The 22,852-nt window shown below is 45.9% G+C and overlaps 1 long non-coding RNA gene across 1 annotated transcript in view; it reads left to right on the top strand.

Moving 5' to 3' along the window:
* The window catches only part of LOC107970388 (uncharacterized), a 28,751-nt gene extending 25,597 nt beyond the window's left edge, over nt 1-3,154 (top strand). Inside the window, exon 4 of the long non-coding RNA XR_001712970.3 lies at nt 2,943-3,154. This is a non-coding gene — a long non-coding RNA (uncharacterized LOC107970388). The remainder of the gene's footprint in view (nt 1-2,942) is intronic.
* Nucleotides 3,155-22,852: the final 19,698 nt, after the last annotated feature.

Genomic DNA, 22,852 nt, shown 5'->3' with positions numbered 1-22,852 from the left:
CCCTACTGTGTGACCTTGGGGATTACTTCCCTCTCTGACACCAGGTTTTCTCACCTCTCTCATCACTCTCACTTTGCTCATTAGCTTCCAGCCACCCTACCTTGGTCTTCTCCTCATAGTCCAGGAACCCCCACCTCTGCCTGTTTGCATTTATTTTCCCCTCTGCCTAGAACATCCTCCAGATAGCCTCATGGCTCCCTCTCTCCCTCTCCTCTGGTCTCTGTCCAAATGACTTCTTCTCAGAGAGGCCTTTCCTGACCACCTCTCCAAAGTAGCATCTTCTGTTACTCTCCAGCCTTCTAACTTGGCTTTATTTTGCTTTTAGCTGGTAGTATCATTTGGCATATTATGCATGTTACTTATTTAAAGGGCATCAACTTATTTGATGTCTGTTCAGCAAGGGCTGGAATCTGCACCTTTTTGCCAACTGCCGTGGCCACACTGCCTAGAAGAGAGTCTCACATGCAGTGGACACTTGAATATCTGTTGGGTGGATGAATCCTGAATTGTAGACTTGGGCTGGGATGCAAGTGGCTTATTCAAAGGATGATGCTGGGGAAACAGGAGTATGGGAACAGGGAGAGAGAAATGGGGAGGAGGAAAGACCAATTTTAGGGAGATGGTCATGGTCACTGCTGCGAATGTGGGTTCTATTCCTTGGGTACCTCTCAGAATTGATCATCCAGGGATCAGACAGTGGGGAGTTGAATCCCAACTCCAGGACCCTATCACTGAGGGTTGACCGTGGGGCCAGTTCTCCTATGGGTTGGTACTCCCATGGTTGTCCCAGGCAAAAAGCAAAAACCTCCCAGCTTGTGCATGAAGTGGGCACCATGGCCCAAGTCGAAGCTGTCTGGAACTGTCCTCCATAATCAGGGCTGAAGTCCCAGGAGGGCTGTGGGGTATAAATCTTCAAGCATTGCCTGGGGCCCTCCCCTCTGACATTGCTGTGGGGTATTACTTCCTGAGAATCTACACTTACAGGAAAAGAAGACATCCCAGAATCCCAGTCTCCACTCTGTCCCTCATACACTGTGACCTTGGACAAGTCACTCACCCTCTCTGGGCTTCAACTTCCCCATTGGTAAAATTAATCATTTAGGCCAGACCATGGTTTCCACCTTATCAAGTCCAGAAACTCTGAGTTTTTTTTTTTTTAATGGTTAAACATGTTGTATGGACTCAATGTTGACAGAAAACCCAGTAAGATAAGGTAATAGAAAAGAGAGGAATAACTGAAGAACAAGGCAATATCTGTGGACATTTTCTAATTTTTGATAGTCTGTGATATTTCTATGCAAAAGTCTCTCTTCTCTTTCTCCCTCCTCTGTTCTCCCTTTTCTCTTCTTCCTCCTTCTCACTCTCCCTCTCCTCTTCCTCTTCTTTCTCCTCCTCCTCCTCCTTCTTCCCTACTTTCTATTCCTCATCACCATCCTTCCACTAGAATAGAAGCTCCATGAAGAAAGGGATATCTATCTCTTTTGGCCCCTGCGGTATCCGTAGCATGCAATCCACTGTCTGGCATAGAGTGGGTGCTGTGGCAGGAATGAATGGATAATAACAACAGTGTAAGCTGAGCTTCTATTTGTTAGGCATGAATCAGGACTGAAGGAGGTCAGAGAGGCTCAGAGATGAATGAAACAGACTGGATCCTGAACTTGTGGTGCTCAAGGCACCACCGAGGCCCTTCTGTCCTCCCCAGCAATGCCTGGGGATGGCGGAGGCGAAGTGGAACCCAATCAATACACATTAGCATAGAAGCTGCAGCAAAACAAGATATGAAAGATCACAAGTTGAAAAAACACAGATGATGCAGAGGCCAAAAGCCAGCTGGAGGACAGTGCTGGAACTCCTGCAGGTCTCTATCAAGATGGGATGAGGTCAGGGGCCCTAAGGCCCAGGGATGTCCTGTCCACATTGTGACCACAGAGGAGACAGAGGCAGCAAAATGAGAACCCAAGAGCAGCCAGGGCACAGACACTTGAATGGATGGCCCTGGAGTCTGTGGGAAACTGGTGGAAAGGTCAGGACCAACTGGAACAGGAGGCTCCCTGCCCAAGAGGGGTTTGCATGCAGGTTCCAGGCAGAGAGGCACCCAATGGCAGGGCAGCCCAACAATTTGGAGCATGGGCTTTGGAGTCAGACAGACCTGGGTTCAAATCCCAGCTCAGCTCCCCTAGGCTCCTGTGTGACCTTCACATGTTGCTATGTCTCTCGGAGCCTCAGTCTTCTCCTTTGTAAAACAGGGATCCTCGCCTCTCCCCTTACACATTCTGTTGAGTCTAAGGTCCTAGCACAGACCTGCACAACAGTGAAGGCTAGCTGCTGTTATTCAGTAATGTTAGTAGCCATAGGCTGGGGGCTGGAGTTCATAGGAGACAGCCAGGACTGCTGAGAACAAATTCACAGATCAGTGCTTGGCTGGGGGGATGTCTTTCTCACTGCCTGTAGGACATCTTTGAGGGTGTCTCTTTCTTTATTCAAAGCACAGCTTAAGGGGGAGACCATACTGTTACTGTGAATGCTTAGCTGAGGCTCTCAGCAGGGCCAGCTGATCCCAGAGAGCAAAGACCCCAGAGGCTGTCCCACACAGTGACAGGGCAGGAGGCTGAAAGCCACATGCGGTCCCGCGAAAAGACCAAATCGCAAAACACCACATTTGTGCCCCCAAAGCATGCAAAGCTCACCACGGATGCTCATTCTGCAGCTGCGCTTCCCAAAATGATACACTCTCAGGAATGTTACAGATCAGAAATTCACCTCTGCTCAGAGCTTGGATTCCAAACTCCAGGCTGGGGAAAATGTTGGATTCCCATTGTGGTGGTTCGGGAATCAAAAGGAAGACATTCAGTGCCTGGGAGGTGGAAGGCGGCATGGGGGATGGGGAGGAGACTGAAGAGGGGCTGCCCCATTTCACACTTGTTTGTTTTTTCAATTGGCAGGGGAAAAGGTCCGAACAGTTTTCACACCTCAGCCCAAGAGATACTAAACTACAAAGAGCCAGTGTAAGCTGAGATGGTTTCAAATCCCAGTTGGCCGCTTATGAGATTCCCGCCTTGAGTATGGACAAGAGTCACCCACTTCACAGGGAGGAGGGATTAAGGGGGGAAGCCCTTGTGTAACACGGGCTCAAGGCGAACACTCAAAGACTCAATGAACGGTAGTTTCTGTTATTACTGTCACTGAACACGTTGATTGACTGTGACACAAATTCCACCTCTTTACCCAGAATCTCCCACCTGTGAGCTTAGTGAGGCCCAGTCTCAGCAGCCAGTGTGATTCTCCGAGCACCAGGGCCGGTGGACTTCACCTTCTCCAGTCACAGATGGGGCTACCAAGTCACATAGGAGTCTGCTCGGGCTTCCATAAGAAAATACCACTGCCTCAGTGGCTTCAACAGCAGAAATTTATTTTTCCACAGTTCAGGAGGCTGGAAGTTCAAAATCAAGGTGTTGGCAGATTTGTTTGCTCTTGAGGCCTTTCTCCTTGGCTTGGGGATGGCCGCCTTCTCGCTGGGTCCTCACGTGGTCTTTCCTGTGTGTGCACAGCCCGGGTGCTTCCTGTACATGCTCGTCTCTTAAAAAGACATCAATCAGATTAGACTAGGATCCACCTCAAAGACCTCATTTTAACTTAATTACCTTTTAAAATATCCTCTCTCTAAATACAGTTCCTTGCGGGAGGTAGTTAAAGTTTCAACGTACGAATTGGGAGGGGGGCGCAATGTGGCCAGAACACTCAGCGCAGAAGCGGTGATATGAGAGGACCAACCTGAACCCATGTCCTTTCCTTTCAGCCACGCCCTCCCCAAGCCCTTTGCAAATCCTGCTTCAAAGCCCTCACCCCTGTGTTCACTCGCACCTTCAAGATTTGCAATCCCGAGCTAACCTTCAGCACCTTCCAGGGTCCAGAGGTGCAGGCAACAAGCTGCTCTGGCCTCCATGTGGAAATGCGGGCTAAGAAGTAGATGCCCTTTCGTCTCAGGCATGAAAGGTATCTGTGCTCAGGAAAAGCCTTCAGCAGGAAGCGACGTCTACCTACACGCAGGCTTTTACAGGCTACTTTTGCGTTTGGGCTATTTATGTATTATTTGGTTCAGAGTTACCTCCGTTCAGACCGTAGGGGCTCCAATTCTTTTTTTGTTTGTTTTTTGGTTTTTGGTTTTTTTGAGATGGAGTCTCGCTCTGTCGCCCAGGCTGGAGCGCAGTGGCGCGATCTCGGCTCACTGCAACCTCCGCCTCCCAGGTTCAAGCGATTCTCCTGCCTCAGCCTCCCGAATAGCTGGGACTATAGGCACGTGCATAGGGGCTCCAGTTCTGTTTCTTCCTAGGATACTCTGTTTCTGCAAGCTTAGGAACCCTTAGAACCCTTGTCATTCTCTTTTCCTGGGACTCCCCTCCTCTCCTTACTCTTTCCTTCTTTTCTTTTCCACGGGGAGCCTCAAATCACAAATATGTCTGGATAGGACAATGTCTTCCACTAAGGGGGGAATATTGGGGTCATCTTTTATTAAGAAGAAAGCGATTGAAATGACACACTTGAACATATTGCTATTAGAAGCTTGAAAAGTATTTCCCTCATTAACGTAAAAGGGAAAAGGGGAGCTAGCAATCTTGTTGATCAGCAGCTGCAATTTATTTTAAACTGTCCATTTTCTGGATGTCAGAGGACGACTTTTATGTATAATCTTATTTCCAATTTCAACAAAGAACACTTCACTCATGTTCTGTGCAGATTTTTTTTCATAGACAATAACCGATTATAAAAGCGGTTCTCAGCCACCCACCGCCCCCCCCCCGCCCCATCTCGTAGTGGTGTTGACATATGGAAATGAATCAAAATGTAATACGCATAATTACAAGCATTGTAAGCAGGGTACAATTAGTGTCTCTTCAAACCAATGTTGTAATCAAAAGACACCACTAAAACAGTCCAAGGAGTGAGAAGACTATCCAAGGAATTAGACACGGATTGGAAGGAAGTTTCTTTCTTTTTTTTTTTTTCTCCTCTCTTCTCCTGTGTATAGAGACTAGAGTTGCCTCCTGTTCTATTCCTGAGTGGGTGCAGAGAAATCAATTCTAATTATTTTCTCCACCCATCGAGTTGAACACAGACAAGGAAGCCTCGCTTTAAAAATAAACCCAGCCACATGGAAGGGGGGGAGGTCTCTTTTTTGAAGCTTATATTTGGAGAGTGTCTTTTAATGTCACAAATCCCTGGGGAAGTGTCAGGGAATGAGCTGGCCAACTGGGTCCCTGTGGGGAGAATTATCTCCCTGGATGCCCTCTGTGTAGCCAAACCGCATTTTAGGATAGAGGTGAGGGCTGGGGTTGGGGCCGGCGGTTGCGGGGTGGGGGGTTGTTTTTACAGTAGTTGTTATTTCAGTGCATTTTTTTATATCGAATCCTTTGCCAACATTTAAAAATAAGGAGGTGTTTGCATCAAAGTTGTGATTTTCACCACCTCCTGAGAAATGATGGGAGCTGACCACATGTAACCCACACCCTCATGGGACACCCTTCACTGGTGCCTGGCACCAGCGGGCCCTGGAAACAGGATGGGTGACTCCTGTTCACCATCTATTCCCAGCCCAGCTCCTGTGAGTATCTTATTTTTGCCTCCATTACTGAATGTAATGAACCATGGGGGTCCTGCTCACCTGCCACTTGCAAAAGAGCTACTGTGCCTGGCCACTTTCCCTTTCCCTTAGTCCCCTGCATTTACCACTTTCTTCCATCTCTCTGAGATGCACTTTCCTCCTGAAAATTCCTATCACCACCCACCCCCGCCCAGCCCAGCTTTGGCATCTCCTCCACTAGAAGGTGTTCACTGGCCATTGCCACCTACCCCCCAAAACCTCCAAGCAGCATCCGTCGCCCTTGACCTTGTGCGTGCCTCTTTGAATGAACTCTTCACACCACAGCTCAATCCCACCTCAAGGTTCATCTGGGCGTTTTTCCCTCGCCTGCAAGCCCCTTGGAAGTGAAGGCCCTGCCTTCTTTATGGCTACATCCCAAATGCAGAATAGAATCTGGCACATGGGAGGTGTGAAGTCCTTGTTTGAATTTTTGAATGAATTATTCAATGAGAGCTGCCTCTTTGTTGTCTCCAAAGTGAGGCTGGAATAAGAAAAAAGGAGAAAGTGATGATTACAGAGAACCCACTCTGTACCTGCCATTCGGCCTAGGTTGGGCCCCATAAGTTAAAGAGAGAATCTCAGGCTCCACCTTTCACCTTAAAATTGATCAGCTATTAAGACATCGACCCCCCGCCAAAAGCCAGTCCTCAGTGTAAGGTAAAATCTGATACCAGTGGTTAAAATCTTCTTTAAATATCAATATAGTTACCTATACACACATTTATATTGTGATCTGTACCTACAATATCTCTCATGTAAATCTCATTTCAGTTTTGGGTTGATCATAACAGCAAGCATTTGAAAACTATGGAAAGATCCACCACTAAGGCACTAGTTTGACATATTGCGCTGTATTTAAGTACTGGAATATTCTGACACCACGAACATCAGATGGCCACTTATGAGCACAAGAAGGAATTCATCCAAGGGCATAAGTCAAACCATGATGGGACATGAGGGGGCTGCCATGTCTGAAAACCATGGCTCTTCTTCTATAAACACATATGTGAGAGAGATGGTTAGAACTGTTTGAGCTAAATGTTAAGTATGGTCTTCCCAAGCAAGGAGTTTTCTGATGATTTTTGTTTATAAGTTTCCATTCTCCCAGAATATTTCATATTAATTGTGACTTTTTTTCCCCAAAGCCCTAAAATGACTGTAAGCTCATTGCTCTGGTATCTCATTTTCCCTTCCTCTCCTGTCTGATTGCCTGACCTTCCCTGCAGGTGCCATGATCAGTGTGTGATGGAGTGGGTCTGGGCCAATTTCTCCCATTTTGGCAAAGCCACAGCTGACTTTGTTCGCGTTTTCAGTTCCAGAAGTCAAGGCCCCATATTGAGCTGGATTTTGCAAATATTTGATCCTGAAGCAGAGTCATCAAAAGTTCAGATGAGAAGGAGCCATGGAGATGATCAAGAATAAGCCCTATTTAGTGCAGATGGGGACACTGAGGCCCAGGATAGGGGTGTTGGAAATAGCCGGTAGTCAGAGCCAGGCATAGCTGGCTCAGAATGCTGGTTCTGTCACTTCCTGGCTGGGTGATCTTGAGCCAGTCCTTTCCCCTCTGTGTTTTTCCATCCTGTATCTCATTTATAAAACTGGAAAAATAATAGCAACTTCAGCTAAGGGTTATTCTAAGGATGAAATGGGAGAGTAACTGGGCCTGAGCTTTCGAAAACTGCAAAACACTCTCAGATTAGAATTCTCACCATGAACTTGAATGAATATCCCCAACCATGGGAAATATATATATTTATTTATTTATTACATATAATAAAAATTATATATATATAATAAAAATCGGGCTGGGTGCAGTGGCTCATATCTATAATCCCAACACTTTGGGAGGCTGAGACAGAGGACCTCTTGAGTTCAGGAGTTTGAGATCAGCCTGGGCAGCATAGCAAGACCCCATCTCTACAAAAAAAACAAAAAATTAGACAGCCATGGTGGTGCACACCTACAGTCCCAGCTATTCCAGAGGTTGAGGCAGGAGGATTGCTTGAGCACAGGAGTTCAAGGCTACAGTAAGGTATGATTGTGCCATGCACTCCAGCTTGGGAGATAGAATGAGACCCCATGTCAAAAAAATAAAATAAAATAAAAATTCGGATCATCAGAACACTGGAGCTCCTGGGAAGACTATACCAATCTCACGTTTGCCGAGATTTGGAGTCTAAGCTGCTGGGACTGAGTGGACTCTGGGATGTTCTTATTTCCCCTAGAGGCTGCCCTCTCCCCTCAATGAGCAGCTTAAACTTTCTTACAAATGCCTCCTGGCTAAGGGCCTTCTGGGGACACTCTCAGAGGGTGTCTCTCCTGGGTTGGGGATCCTCTAATCAAGAAAAAGTGATGGAGGAGGAAGTTGTGAGGAGAAGCAATAATCAACTCCGGGTCAGCAAGGCGGCTGACCAGGGGCCTAGCAGGAGGAAACCTCTCTGGAAAGGGCTCCCACCCAGCCGGCTCTCCCACAATGCACCAGGTGCCTTCTGCTGATAAGAACGGGCCACGCAACCTTGAGGCGTGTGACAGGAATAGACGAGAAACGTGTCTATTCTTGAGGTCTGTAAAAGGAAACTCCCGTTCGCTGAAGAGCAGGCCGATAAGAGAGGAAAAGGGTCAAGGCCTTGGGTGTTATTTCCCCTCCGATTTTTTTGTTTTGTTTTGTTTTGTTTTTTTTGTTTTCCACGTTTTTTTTTTTTTTTTTTTTTTAACTAAAGGAAAAAGGGAATGTTGCATTTACCTGGGAGGGTGGATGGCAAGATGTGGAGATTTAAAGGAGTTGGAATGAGCTCTGAAATTTCAACCCTGAAACTGTGATTTTGTCCTGAGTGTGAAGTTGTGGAAGATTTTTATTTCTTCTTTATCCTTTGCTAACTTTTGCCAGATATTCTTATTGTGAGTAAGCACTGTGCTTCTAATGAGGAAAAAAATTAAATAAAAGTTGGCTTTGAATGCAAGTTTTCAATTTCATGTCTGTCTTTCATTTTTATTTTTAGAAATAGGGTCTCACTTGTTGCCCAGGCCGGAGTACAGTGATGCAATCATAGCTCCCTGCAGCCTTCAACTCCTGGGCTCAAGTGATCCTCCTTCCTCAGCCTCCCAAGTAGCTAGGATGACAGTATGCTCCACAATGCCCCATTAATTGTTATTTTTTATTTTTTTGTAGAAACGGGGTCTCCCTATGTTGCCCAGGCTGGTTTCAAACTTCTAGCCTAAAGTGATCCTCCCTCCTTGGCCTCCCAATGTTCTGGCATTACAGACATGAGCCACTGTGCTTGTCTGGATTTCATTTCCTGTTTGCTCTGAGTACAGTTACTAAAGCAGAAGAGTATGTTTTCTGTGATCCAGGGACAATCTCCAAGTGCGGTACTGCTCATCTAGAGAAGATGGACAAGACAGTTACATGCCCCACACTCCATTGCTGGGGAAATGTACTGGAAAACAGCTGGGCGGTTTCTTATGAAGTTAAACATACACTTATCATATGACCCAGCATTCTCACTCCTGGATATTTACTGTAGAGAAATAAAAATTTATCTTCACACAAAAATCTATACATGAAAGTTTGTAGCAGGTTTATTCATGATAGCCCCACACAGGAAATAACCCAGATGTCCTTCAATAGTTGAGTGTTTAAACAAACTGTGATACATTCATGTGATGAAATACTACTCAGCAATGAAAAGGGAAAGATCATTAATACATGCAACACCCTGGATGGATCTCAAAGGCATTATGGCAAATGAAAGAAAGCCAGTCTCAGAAGGTGATGGGCTGGGTGATTCATTTCCATAACATTCTCGAAGTGACATCATTACGATGATGGAGAACCCATCAGTGGTTACCAAGAGTGGTTGGGGTGGGGTGTGACTATCAGGGGTAGCCTGAGTTTTTTTGTGATGATCAACAGTTGTGTATCTTGGTCATGGTAATCGTTATTCAAATTTATATATGATAGGATTTCATGGAATTTTATACACACACACACACACACACACACACACACACACACTTCACATAAAAGTATAGAAATCCAGGGCTGGGCATGGTGGCTCATCCCTGTAATCCCAGCACTTGATTGAGTCCTGCTTGAGTCCAGGAGTTCCAGACCAGCCTGGGTGACATGGTGAAAACCTGTCTCTACAAAAAAAAAAAATACAAAAATACAAAAAAAAAAACAACAACAAAACTCCAATGAAATCCAAATTAGGTTATGTTTGAATTAATAGTATTATACTAATGTCAATTTACAGGTTTTGATAACTTTACTATGGTCATATAAGATATTATCATTAGGGGAGGCTGGGTGAAGGGTACATAGGAACTCTCATGACAATTTTTGCAACTTCTTGGGAATCATAAACTATTTACAAATAAAATCACATTAAAAATATGAAAAGAAAAAATATTCTTAAAAAATCTATGTCCAGCTGGCCCTTAGGGGTAGTGGTTGAGGATAGAAAGGCAAATGAGGGCTATTTGAAAGAAACTGAAGACATGGTTCAGCATGCCCCTGAATGTCAATGTGGCCACAATTAGCAAACATCACCTCCAGAACCAGTGAGGCCTGAAAGAATCATAAAGTACAAAAGTCATGGCAGCAACAGTAGCTAATTATTCTCTTCCAACTGACTTGTTGCTATTACCATCCTAAATTTTCAACAACAACAACAGCAATGAAAAACAGTCTCTAATGTCAGTAGCAGAACTACCCAGTGGTTGGGATTATGGATTCAGGATTCAGGAAAATTTGGTTGATGATGGCTTCTCTATCAAATAGCTGTGTGGTTCCAGGCAAGTATATTTTCCTAGCTTCTCTGAGTGATATATTGTCCATATAAAAATTGGATGCATCAGGATCCTTTCAGATTTGAGTAACAGAAACCCAATTCAACTTGCGTGAGGGATGGGGAATGTATTAGTTTGCAGAACTATAAAATCAAAAGCTCTACTAGCTTCAGGTATGGTTGGATCTAGGTGCTCACAGAGTGTTCTCAGAACTGTATCTCATCTCCACTCTGCTTTCTTTGTGCTGGTTTCATTCTTAGGCAGGACCTTCCCTCATGATGACAAAGAGGATGCCAATAACTCTAAGCCTACATCCTGTTATTGTTCAGCCCTTGTCATTGAAAAAACAGCCCTTTCCTGATAGTCACAGGTAAAGTCCTGCAATCAAGTCTCATTTCTGGAATTTATCACATGCCCATCTCTCTGACCATCACTAATACCAGAGGAATGGAATGCACTGATTAATCAGGGCTAAACCATGGCTGGACTCCTGCTCTCCCATAGCAGTCAGAGAACAACCCTATTAGAAGCACATGAGAATGTTTTTCGGGAAGAAAATCAACATATCTTTAGCAAAAAGAAGGAAGATTGGAAATTGGGCTGGCAGAATCAACAGATGTCAGGAAAAGAGGAAAATAGCATCATTATAAGGACAGAATATTACATGAGACGGTTAAAGCACCCATTAGGAGGTTAACAAAGAGCTTTTCTCAACCGAGCACAGTGGCTCATGCCTGTAATCCCAGCACTTTGGGAGGCCGAGGCAGGTGGATCACTTGAGCTCAGGAGTTCGAGATCAGCCTAGGCAACATGGTGAAACTCCATCTCTACAAAAGATTTTTTAAAAATAGCCAGTTATGGTGGCAGGTGCCTGTAGTCCCAGTACTAAGCAGCCTGAGGGGGGAGGATCACTTGAGCCAGGGAGGCAGAGGTTGCAGTGAGCTGCGATCACAACACTGCCCTCTAGCCTGGGTGACACAATCAGACCCTGTCTTAAAAAAAAAAAAAAAAAAAACTTTTCTCTTTTCTCCACTTTCACTGGTCAATACTGTTATGAAATGAATCTGGTACTTTGAAGAATTCAGCCTGCCATTTGCACCCACTCAGCTGTCTCAGGCAAGTCCCTCAGCAGCACCTGGCTCCCTTTCTTACAGAGCCTTCCCCAATCCTGAGCTATTTTCCATTAGTCCCCACTTGAGATTTTGCCTTCCTTACCAAACTGCTTGCCTTTGAAGAGTCTCATTTCTTCTTTCCTTTGAAAATTAGGGCCAGCCAGCATGAATGGCTGTGTGCCAGGCACAGTGCTAGACACTCTTCATTGTAATTGTCACCCTAAGGGCAGATGGCATAGCTCCATTTTGCAGATGAACAAACTGAGTTTCAGAGGGGGACCAGCACATAGTTTGAAAATGGCAGAGCCTGATCTCAAACCCAGAGGCTTCAAATGCCATTGGCTTCAGAAGAAACCCCCTCAGTATCCCACAAGATTTCACCAGTGAAATTCAACCGGCAAAGCAGACCCAAGCATGGAACCTCCCCCACCTGCTCCATAGTTTCTCCTGTTCCCATTCTAATGGGCTGCTATTTCTCTCTCTCTCTTTATGAAGCTGATCTACTGGAGACCAGGGCATTAATATCACTGTAAACCAAGCCCGAGATGGAGCAATTAGCGGCACAATTACTTCCTCCGCTCCACTTTCACCAGAGCCCAGAAATAGCATTCCATCCAGCATGCTATGCTAGGCTGGGGCACTGTTTTACTGGGGCTGAGGAACCCTTGTTCTTGCCCAATACATTATTAAAATGAAATGTGTGCTTATTATGATCAACCAACTTGTGCAATGCAAATCAGAAAGCACCTTTGTGGTGGCTGGATTATGGGCTGGTGTCAAGGAAGTCCCCTCGTCTCCTAAGCAAACCACACTTTTTCCCTCTTCACTCAATTGCTGTCCTTTCAACACACACGCACATGCACACACACGTACATGCGCACACACGCATGCATGCCTGATGGGCTTTTTTCTTCCTCTTAAAGTGATGCAAAAGAAGCTCCTTTTGTTTATGTTTATCTTTTCCATTTCCTGCCCCTCCTAACCCAGGAAGTCTGGTTGCCATTGTCTTATTCTGTGTGAGCCAATGTGCGCATGCATGCGTGTGTGTGCGTGTGTGTGTGTGCGCTTGTGTGTGTGTGTGTGTTTCCTGGTCATTATTTTTCCTAACTGCATCCCCACGAGTCGAAATTCAACCATGTTTGGAAAATAAATAGTGCTAGTGCTACATTTGTTAAAGCTGGAGCCCGTTGTCATGAGCAGCCTGGTTGTTGGGTACTCTGTGCGTGTGTCCAGAGAAATGGAATCATTCACCGGGCCAGGCTCTCTGGCTAAGCTAGGAGCAGTATTCTGTGACTCCCTTCAATGCCTGGTTTTCTGGGTTTCTTTGTTTGTTGGTTTGGTTAGATTGGGACACCCAGAAGGGCTGACATGTTTAGCCAAAGCCAGCATGCTTAGTGACGTTCGATCATTTTAAGAAAATTACAAAAGCTCGCGTTTCCTGAGAACCTACTCTGAGCCAAGCACTATGCGACAGCTGCATCTACAGTGTCTGGATTGGATTTAGTTTTCTAGGTGTGATTCACCCAGCATGCCAGAGCCCTTGGATGTAGAATCTGGCATACAATAGGCAATTAGTATTAATAATAACAATAACTAGAACTCATTTGCATACTGTGTCCTGGGCAGTATGCAAATCTTACATGGTATTAACATTTTGTAGATTAATATTATATATTTAGTAATAATGTATCTGATTTAATGAAAAGTGTTTCCAACATACAGATAAAGATAGAGATAATATCATAAACACCAGCTTTTAAAAATCTTAACCTTATGGTCTCTTTGCTGCAGATTTTTTTCTTCTTGAACAAGACACTGCAGATAGAATCACCCTCTGTGTGCCAACCCTAATCTCAGTTTTCCCTCCTATCCTCTTACCACCAGCCTAAATTTGGAGTTTATTATGCCAATAGATGTTTTTAAATGTTTATTACACGATTATGTATCCATAAACATTATGTCGTGTTGCTCATGCAGGTTTTTAAACTTTATATAAATGGTATCTAGCCCTACATATCATTCTGCATCTAGCTTTTTTCTTCACACTTTACATAGATAATCACATTTAATCCTCGTAACAGCCTTAGGTGGCAGGCACCATTTTACAGATGAGGAAGGCGAGGCGCGGAAAGGTTAAAGCACAAACTCTAACATTAATTAAAGCTAAATATACATTTAAGCTGTGACTCAGCAATTTTATTCCTGAGTATATACCCCCCGAAAAACGAGGGTTCAGGGCTATTGAAGACTTGCACAAGAATGCCCATAAGAGCTTTATTCAAAAGAGCTAAAAAATAGAAACAACCAAAATGTGTATCAATGGGGAAATGGATAAACAAACTGTGATGAAGTCACACGGTGGGATATTATACAGCAAAGAAAAAGAATGAATGACGGCTGCACCCAATAGGAAAGATGCATTTCAGAAATGGAATGCTGAGTAAAAGAAGCCAGGCACAAAGGAAACATATTGTATGTTTCCACCTATATGAAGTTCAAAAACGGACAGAACTAGTTGATGATAACAGGGATCAGAGCAATGATTACTTCTGGGGGTAGAGGGCAAGATTGAGAAGGTCATGATGGCAGGGGCTGCTGGGTTATTGGAAATATTCTGCTCCTAATCTTAGTGCTGGTTACACAAGGTTATGTGTATTAGTCTGACCGGGCTACCATAACAAAATACCACAGACTGGGTAGGTTGGACAACCGAAGTTTACTTTCTTACAGTTCTGGAAGCTGGAAGTCTAAGATCAGGGGTCAGCAGGTTTGGTCTCTCCTGAGGTCTCTCTCCTTGGCTTGCAGGTGGCCATCTTTTCGCCGTGTCCTCACATGGCCTTTCCTCTGTACACATGCATCCGTGCACGACATCAGTAAAATGGATTAGGGCCCACCCTAATGGCCTCATTTTACTTTACTTCTTTAAAGATCTTGTCTTCAAATACAGCCATTTTCCCAAGTTATGAAGGTCAGGACTTCAATAGATAACTTTTCAGGGGGTGGGAGGACACAATTTAGTCTACAACACTATGCACATGCAGAAATTCTTCAGGCTTTGCTTTGAGATTTATGCATTGTATTATACGTGTGCTGTGCCTCAGTGATGATGATGGTGATGATGACAAATCACTTGTGCAGATTCCTACATGTCACCCCAGCAGAGCCTATTTGAACCCAGACTGACTTCTGTAACTTGCACATGACCCTCACTCTGAATATTTACAAAAGGAGGGTGGAAGGGTTGGTAGAGTTACCTGCCAAAGGTCAGGCACTGATTAAGTGGAAAAGGTAATATTTGAACCTAGTTCTTCCTGACTCCACATCCAAACTGTTTTTGTTTTTTTATTTTTATCTGACCACTTCCAGGAACAAAGCCAGGGCTCTCTGGGCACCTGAGTATCCATTCTCTTTGTATCATCCATTCCAAGTCCAGAACACATTCACATCCATGCTTATAGTTTCTCATTGCCTGAAGCCTGCTGGGTGGGGCATAGTATAAATACTTGCCCTCATCATCCCCATTTCACAGATGCATAAACAGAGGCCAGTCAATATACCTGCAGACTGTGGATAGAGCCTGAAGCCTCGGGTTAGGCAGCTTGCATCCAGCTGTGAGTCCCAGCTAGGGGAACTGAGTCAGCCGCCATCACTCTGTGTCTCAGTTTTCTGACCTCTCAGGTGGGTATCATGATGCTGGCTTTGGAGGGTAGCTGTGAGTATTAAATTATGCTGATGCAGGGCAGGTGAGCCCCCCAAATTGGGGTTTAGCTTGGGAGAGTTCTTGGCTTTGCCTAGGAAATAATTCAAGGGCTAGCCAGTGGTGTTAGCAACTTTTCTTGAAGTGGCAGTGTACCACAGCAGCAGAGGTACTTCTTCTTGCAGAGCAGGGCTACCCCATAGGCAATGTGCCCAGAGTAGCAGCTCAGAGGCAGTCCTGCAGTCATATTTATACCCACTTTTAATTATATGCAAATTAAAGGGTGCATTATGCAGAAATTTCTAGAAAAGGGTTGGAAACTTTCCAGTCATCGGGTTGTTGCCATGGAAAGGGGCAGTAACTTCCAGGTGTTGCCATGGCAATGATAAACTGACATGGCACACTGACAGGCATTTCCTATGGAAAGGTGTTTTCACCCTGTCCCTATATATACACCTATATAGAGAGAGCAAGCTTCTATATATTTGGTGATAAATTTAATCAGAAAATGATTAAGAAATGTGACAATGGCCAAGTGTGGTGGCTCACGCCTGTAATCCCAGCACTTTCGGAGGCCAAGGAGGGTGGCTCATCTGAGGTCAGGAGTTCGAGACCAGCCTGGCCAACATGGTGAAACCCCGTCTCTACCAAAAATACAAAAATTAGCCAGGTGTGGTGCTGCGCACCTGTAGTCCCAGCTACTAAGGAGACTGAGGCAGGAGAATTGCTTGAACCTGGGAGGCAGAAGTTGCAGTGAGCCGAGATCTTGTCACTGCACTTCAGCCTGGGCGACAAAAGCGAGACTCTGCCCTGCACTCCCCCCCGACCCCAAGAAAAGAGAAATGTGACAAAACATTTCCAACTGGTGAAGCTGGAGAAAAGCAAAGAGAAATGTATTGCTCTAGGGGCTGACAGAATAAAGTACCAAAAACTGGGTGGCTTAGAACAACAGAAATGTGTTGAGCCATAGCTCCGGAGGCCAGAAATCTGTGCTTGAGGTATCAGCAGGGCCATGCTCCGTCTAACCTGTAGGGGAAGGATTCTTCCTCATCTTTTCCTGCTTCTAGTGGCCTCAAACATTCCTTAGCTTACAGCAGCATTCCTCCAATCTCTACATGGCCTTCTTCCTGTGTGTCTTCACACCATCTTCCCTCTGTGCATGCCTGTCTCTGTCCACATTTCCCCTTTCTAAAAGGACCCCAGTCATGGAGGATTAGGGTTCACCCTAGTGACCTCATTTTTACTCTGTTACCTCTGACAAGACCCCATTTCCAAAGAAGATCCCATTGCAAGGCACTGGGGATTAGGACATCAGCATCTCTTTTTTGAGATGACACACTTCGACACAGAGCAGTACTATTCTCACAACTATTTTGTAAGTATGCAATTATATCAGAGAAAAAGTTCTAAGAATACAAATTGGATAATGTTACTGCATCTCAAGACCCTCAGTGGGGTCTTGAGGCTCTTAAGATAAATCTCTGCAAGCCTCTGTGATCCAAGCTATGTAAGGGAGAGCCCCAGATGGGTCAGTTTAGGAGACTTTGATAAAGAAACTATTTTTTTTTTTTTGAAACACAGTTTCACTCTTGTTGCCCAGGCTGGAGTGCAATGGTGCAATCTTGGCTCACCGCAACCTCTGCCTCCTGGGTTCAAGTGATTCTCCTGCCTCGGCCTCCCATGTAGCTGGGATTACAGGTGTGCGCCACCACGCCTGGCTAATTTTGTATTTTTAGTAGAGATGGGGTTTCTCCATGTTGGTCAGGCTTGTCTCGAACTCCTGACCTCAGGTGATCTGCCCGCCTCAGCCTCCCAAAGTGCTGGGATTACAGGCATGAGCCACCACACCCAGCCAGGAACTATTTTCAAAGGTAGGGGAGAACCCCAAGGGCTAGTAACAGTGGGGAGCTGCCACCCCCAGGCCTGGAAGGACAGGGGACAGAGTGGGGAGAGGAGGCCGTGTGGGAAGGTCCTTGACAATGCAGCTTGCCCTGTAGTGTCCCTACATGCAGGAAGCTGGAAGAGACAATATACCCACCTCAGAGTCCTCCAATCCTTGCATCTATTGCTGGCTGCAACCTGAAGTCATCAATGCTGTGAAAGACACACCACATGGTTATTGTCCTGAGCACCAAGCATAGAGGGGCAGGGTGGAGAGTGGTCCACAGGGGTTGTGGCAGGTGTTGGCTCCAGTGCTCTCCACTTTCACTCCCACATTCATCTTACACACCAGCCTCACCTGTGTTAGCACCTGCACTTCCTCTACCTTCCTCTACCATCTCAATCTGTATCTATATCTTGGCCCCAGTGCACAGCAACCTATATCCCCTCTCTACAGCCCTCATCAAACTAGAGCTTTGTCTTTTACATGATCAGTGATCCACAGCTCAGCTCTGTGTCCCCCTCCAGAGCATGAGCTTCCCAAGGGCAAGAACCACCCTGTCTGATTTGCTCTTCTCTGTAACTCTTTCCGAGTGCACATAGTAGGTGCACAATAAAGAGCTGGCAAAAAGGCCAGGCGTAGTGGCTCACAACTGTAATCCCAGCACTTTGGAAGGACAAGGTGGGTGGATCACTTGAGGTGTGAAGTTCGAGACCAACCTGGCCAACATGGTGAAACCCAGTCTCTGCTAAAAAAATACAAAAAATTAGCAGGATGTGGTGGTGCACGCCTGTAATTCCAGCTACTAGGGAGGCTGAGGCAGGAGAATTGCTTGAACCCAGGAGGCAGAGGTTGCAGTGAGTCAAGATTGTGCCACTGCACTCCAGCCTGGGTGATGGAGTGAGACTCTCTGTGTCTCAAAAAAATGCCGAGACTCTCTCTTTCTCAAAAAAAAAAGAAAGAAAAAAAAGAGTTGGCAAATGACTAAGGAACTGAGGAGCGCAGGTGAAGAAGACTGGGAAGTTATCCAAAGAAAATGGGAGAACGGGACTGATATCCAGGTTTTTTGATGCCCACACCAGTGACTGCAGCACCCCCCACCTCCAAAACCTATAGCTTAGTCAACTTCATTTTTAAAGGATTACTCTGCCATCCCTTTGGGGCCCTTTTACTCTGTGAAAAACTGCTTGCAAAGTTATTCAGGGAGCAAGTGCTCAGAAGAAGAAGACTTATTGCTATTTTCTTTTGTAAGGTGAAGTGTTTATGGATGTAATCTCACAGGCAGTTTGAAAATCTCCAGGGAGAAGAAACCAGAACCTTGTTAGGAAGAGAAGTGAGGAGTACAGTTTGCTCTGTTAGGTGAATCAGGAAAGGACACGTGTATGCATGCATAAACAGAGAGAGGTTTGCAACTGAAGAATGTATAGAATTTACAAATATACGGAAGCTCAAACCCTCATTTTTTTCTACAGAATTAGCTATGTGTGGCCGGGTGCAGTGGCTCACACCTGTAATCCCAGCATTTTGGGAGGCCAAGGCTGGCGGATTGCCTGAGGTCAGGAGTTCGAGAACAGTCTGGCCAACATAGTGAAACCCCGTCTCTACTAAAAATACAAAAAAAAAAAAAAAATAGCCAGGTGTGGTGGTGTGCACCTGTAATCCCAGCTACTTGGGAGGCTGAGGCAGGGGAATTGCTTGAACCAGGGAGGTGGAGGTTGTAATGAGCCAAGATCATGCCACTGCACTCCAGCCTTCAGGTGGCACTGGGTCAAGTCTAGGGCCAGGACACCTTGGACAGGTCTCTTCACTCTCAGTTTTCTTGTCTTTACATTGGGATAACAACAATGTTGACCTTGTTCATGAATTCATGCCATAATAAGTAGTGAGTGTCTACTGTATACTGCACACTGTGATTACATATCTGAAATTTTGTTTTATTCTCACAACCCATGTAGAAAGTCAGTTTTCTAAAACATTCATTATGGAAAAGTCATAATTAAAGCTCTGAGAGTTGGAGTAGCCTGGCCAAGTTCACACAGCAGAGCTTGGTCCTAGTCTGGCCAGGGAGACAGATTCAAAGTCACAAAGCCAACATTTGCCTGAGGGTATGGTGACCACGGAGGTAGGGAGATGTGCTGGCAGTGGGAGGATGGAGACCCACTCCACAGATGCCAAGAAGGGAGGTTTGGGGTGGAGACAGGTGGGAGATGACATGGCAGGGTTTAACTTCTGCCTGTCTTTCAAAGACTGACTCCCTTTCTTCTCTTAGCTCAATCATTCTGACCTTCTTAAAATCACTGGAGTGCACCAAATTCCTTACTACCTCAGGACCTTTGTCCATGCTGCTCCCTCTGCCTGGAATGCTCAGACCTATCCCCTAACATACACGTGCATGCATGCACACACACACTTTACCTCTGCCAGTTTCATACCTACTCATCCTCCAGGTCTGAAGCATCACTCCCTGAAGAATTCACTCCTTAAATCCCAAGACCAAGACTCCTGTCATTTATACCACAGAACCTGTCCTTCACCTTCCTACCACTTTGTACAGTCATCTATTAATCTATTTCTTTTGCACTTCATTGCTCAAAGTCATGAAGACAATCCCATGCCTTGTTCATTTCTGCAAGCCTACTTTGTAGGACAGAGCCTAGCACATAGCCATTGCTCAATCAATATTGGCTGCCCAAATGAGTGAATGAATTGTTTTAACAGTCTGATTCTAAGAAAATCCTCATTTGTGTTTATGTTTCTTTAGTCGGTTCCTATCAAAATAAGGATAATAGCAACTGCTAGCATTTATGGAGGACTTGCTGCATGCTGGAGCATTGCTAAGAGTCTGTATGCATTATCTTGGTGAGTACTGCCAGCAACCCGTGAGGCAGGCATTAGCAATATACCTACTTTGTGGATGAGAAAATGGAGTTTAGGAAAATCTCAATTTCTTATGAACTTGCTGGCTCTGTGCAACTCAGTTCACCTCTCTGAATCTCAGTTTGAGGAGGCTTTAGTAGTCCATGCATGCAAAACTAAATTCAGCCCATCTCTAAGACTTCCTTGCCTATGGAACAGAATAGTGCTAGCAACACCTTCATGGCTATTAATTGGGCTATTTGTGTATGGTACCCAGTGAGCACGCAGTAAACAGTTGGTTGGGGGCATCCTGGTCTTATAACTTTCACAGCAGAATCCCTGGCAGACAGCCATGCTTTGAAATTCCATGGTGTAATAACCATGAATCACCCCCAAAGATCCCAGGACACGAGCAAGTCTGCTTCCTCTGCCCAATGCGTTGTGCAGGGAGACGCTGGACACTGTCACCAACTCAGCGATATCAGCTGCCGACAGAGCTCCACACAGAAGGGCCCTCCCGCCGACCTCACTGAAAAGACCAGTAAATTCAGCAGCCAGTGTGTCTGGCTTTCCCATTTGTCGCCCCCTAAATCTCCCTCTAAGTGGCAGGACTCTGGCCCTGCTGCCCTGTCTGGGGGCATTTGCTTCATCTCAGAGGAGACCGGTGCCAGGAACCTCTAAGGGGTTGGCGGGGACTTTGTTTTTTCATCTCATGAGTGGTTGCCTCTGCTGCCTGACTCAGCTTTGCTCAGACACAAGCTACAAACACCAGGGGTCTGGAAGTGACCCCAAAATTCCTCACTCACTAAGTTGCTTTGGTTGGCTTCATTCAAAGCATGAATGAAGCCAGGGCAGCCCCTGGAATAATGCATCCAGGTGCCCAGCTTTCTCTGGGGCCCGAAGGAGCCACCTTCCAAAGGAGAAAAACTGGGGAATCAGGCGGCCCTGGGTCAAGTCTAGGCCCAGGACCCCTTGGACATGTACCTTTGCCCTCAGTTTCCTTGACTTTGAATTGGGATAACTGCAATGTTGACCTTGCTGGGGTGTTGTGAATGATTCATGAATTCTTGCCATAATAAGTAGTGAGTGCCTACTGTATACTGCACACTGTGATTACATTATGACATATATCATTTCCTTTTGTTCTCACAATCAATGTAGACAGTCAGTTTTTTAAAACACTCATTATGGAAAAGTTGTAACTAAACCTCAGAGAGGTAGAGTAACTTGGCCAAGATTACGCAGCAGAGCTGAAATTCAAACCCAGGCTCATCAGACCCCAGAGGCTGAAAGTTTTACACACTGTGAACCCCGCAAACTGTGCTCCCAGCCACTGCCTGCTGTGTTGCTTTCCCCAGGAGTGCTGTAGACTGCCCACTGTTACCTGCACAATAAAAATCATGATGGTAATAGCTCACATTTATTGAGACCTGCCCACGTCACTTACTGTTACATGGATTGCTTCCTTTGCATACTTTGGTTACAGTCCTTCTTTTGATTATTTTAGGTTGACCCAGACCAAAATTGGAAGCATTTTCAAATGAATCAAAAGACTCTAATCTTCGGCCCACTGGGAGCCAGAACAGGTTAACACAGAAGACTCTGATGTGATCAGATTGGCCTGTTTTGGGGATGCTGCTGGCTGATGAGAGAAAGATGGATGAAAGAAAAAGAGGCTGGAGAAACAGGCAACGATGGGGGCCAAATGGGCCTTTTTGTTATGAAGGACCCCACCACCCCTGTCCTCTGTGACAGCATCTCAGTCCCCAGCCCCATCTTGTCTCAGCCAGGTTGATCTAGCTTAGACAGCAGTCTGCAGCTTCCCAAACTTAGAGCATTCTGCCCGAGAATGCTAGGAGAAACTCTGTCTTGTTCATTAATTCACTAGAAAACTAATTATTGATCGCCTGCTGTATGCAAAGCACTGAGTGTGCAGCACAGAACAAGACACTCTAGAAGCCAAGCTGGGAGTCAGAAACACAGGGTTCAAATCCTCCCTCCACCTTGAACTTCTGCAAACTCACCTTTCCAGGTCTTCGTTTCTTCTCCTGTAAAATGGAGATCTTGTTCACCTCCACATCACAGCGTTGGTGGGAGGATGCAGTGAGATGTACATGAAGCAGCTGCTGCAGTCAGCTCCTGGGCCCTGAGGGGTGTTCATTACCCAGGAAAAGCATGGAACATGGGAACTGGTGGGTGAGGAGAGAGAGCTGCCGGTCTCAGTCAGTGGCTCTTAACTCGGGTTGATTTTGTCCCCAGGGGACATTTGAAAATATTTTTGCCTTACATAATTTGAGACGGGGGATGCTATCGCCATCTAATAGGTAGAGGCCAGGGATGCTGCTCAACATCCTACAATGTACAGGACAGGCTCACGCCCCGCTCCCGAGAACCATCTGCCCCTATGTGTCATTAGTGCTGAGGTGGAGAAGTCCTGGGCTATGTGGACACTGCCTGTACCAGGCTGCAGAGAGGGGCCTCGGTCCTAAGCTCAGCCTGCCTGTGCAGACAGCACTCCACCCCCTAGCTGCCTGGGACACCGAGGGGCTGAGCCTGCACCCGCCCCTGCCTGGCCAGATGGCTCCTTTGTCCTGGGCAAGGGGCGGAGGTGACTTTATCTCCAAACAGACGCCCCACCCTAAAGTACCATCCCTGGGTGTTTATTTTCCAAGCTGGCCCCGGCCCTGCCAGGAGTTGTGGGCTCCCAGCACCGACCACTCTGCTCTCAGCTGGCGTGCACCTACCCATCACTGCGCTGTGACTGCAGCCGTATCCCACTTGATTCCCTCCTCTGTCTCTCTCATCGGCTACAGCAGCTGAGCCAGCAGGAATTGTTCCACCCAGCTGCTGAGAAGCAGCCAGCAGCAGCAATGTGG

Source organism: Pan troglodytes, chromosome 23, assembly GCF_028858775.2.
Source record: "Pan troglodytes isolate AG18354 chromosome 23, NHGRI_mPanTro3-v2.0_pri, whole genome shotgun sequence".
Taxonomy (NCBI): Eukaryota; Metazoa; Chordata; class Mammalia; order Primates; family Hominidae; genus Pan; species Pan troglodytes.
Note: the sequence above shows the minus strand (reverse complement) of the source record. Positions and strands in the feature narration are given on the sequence as shown.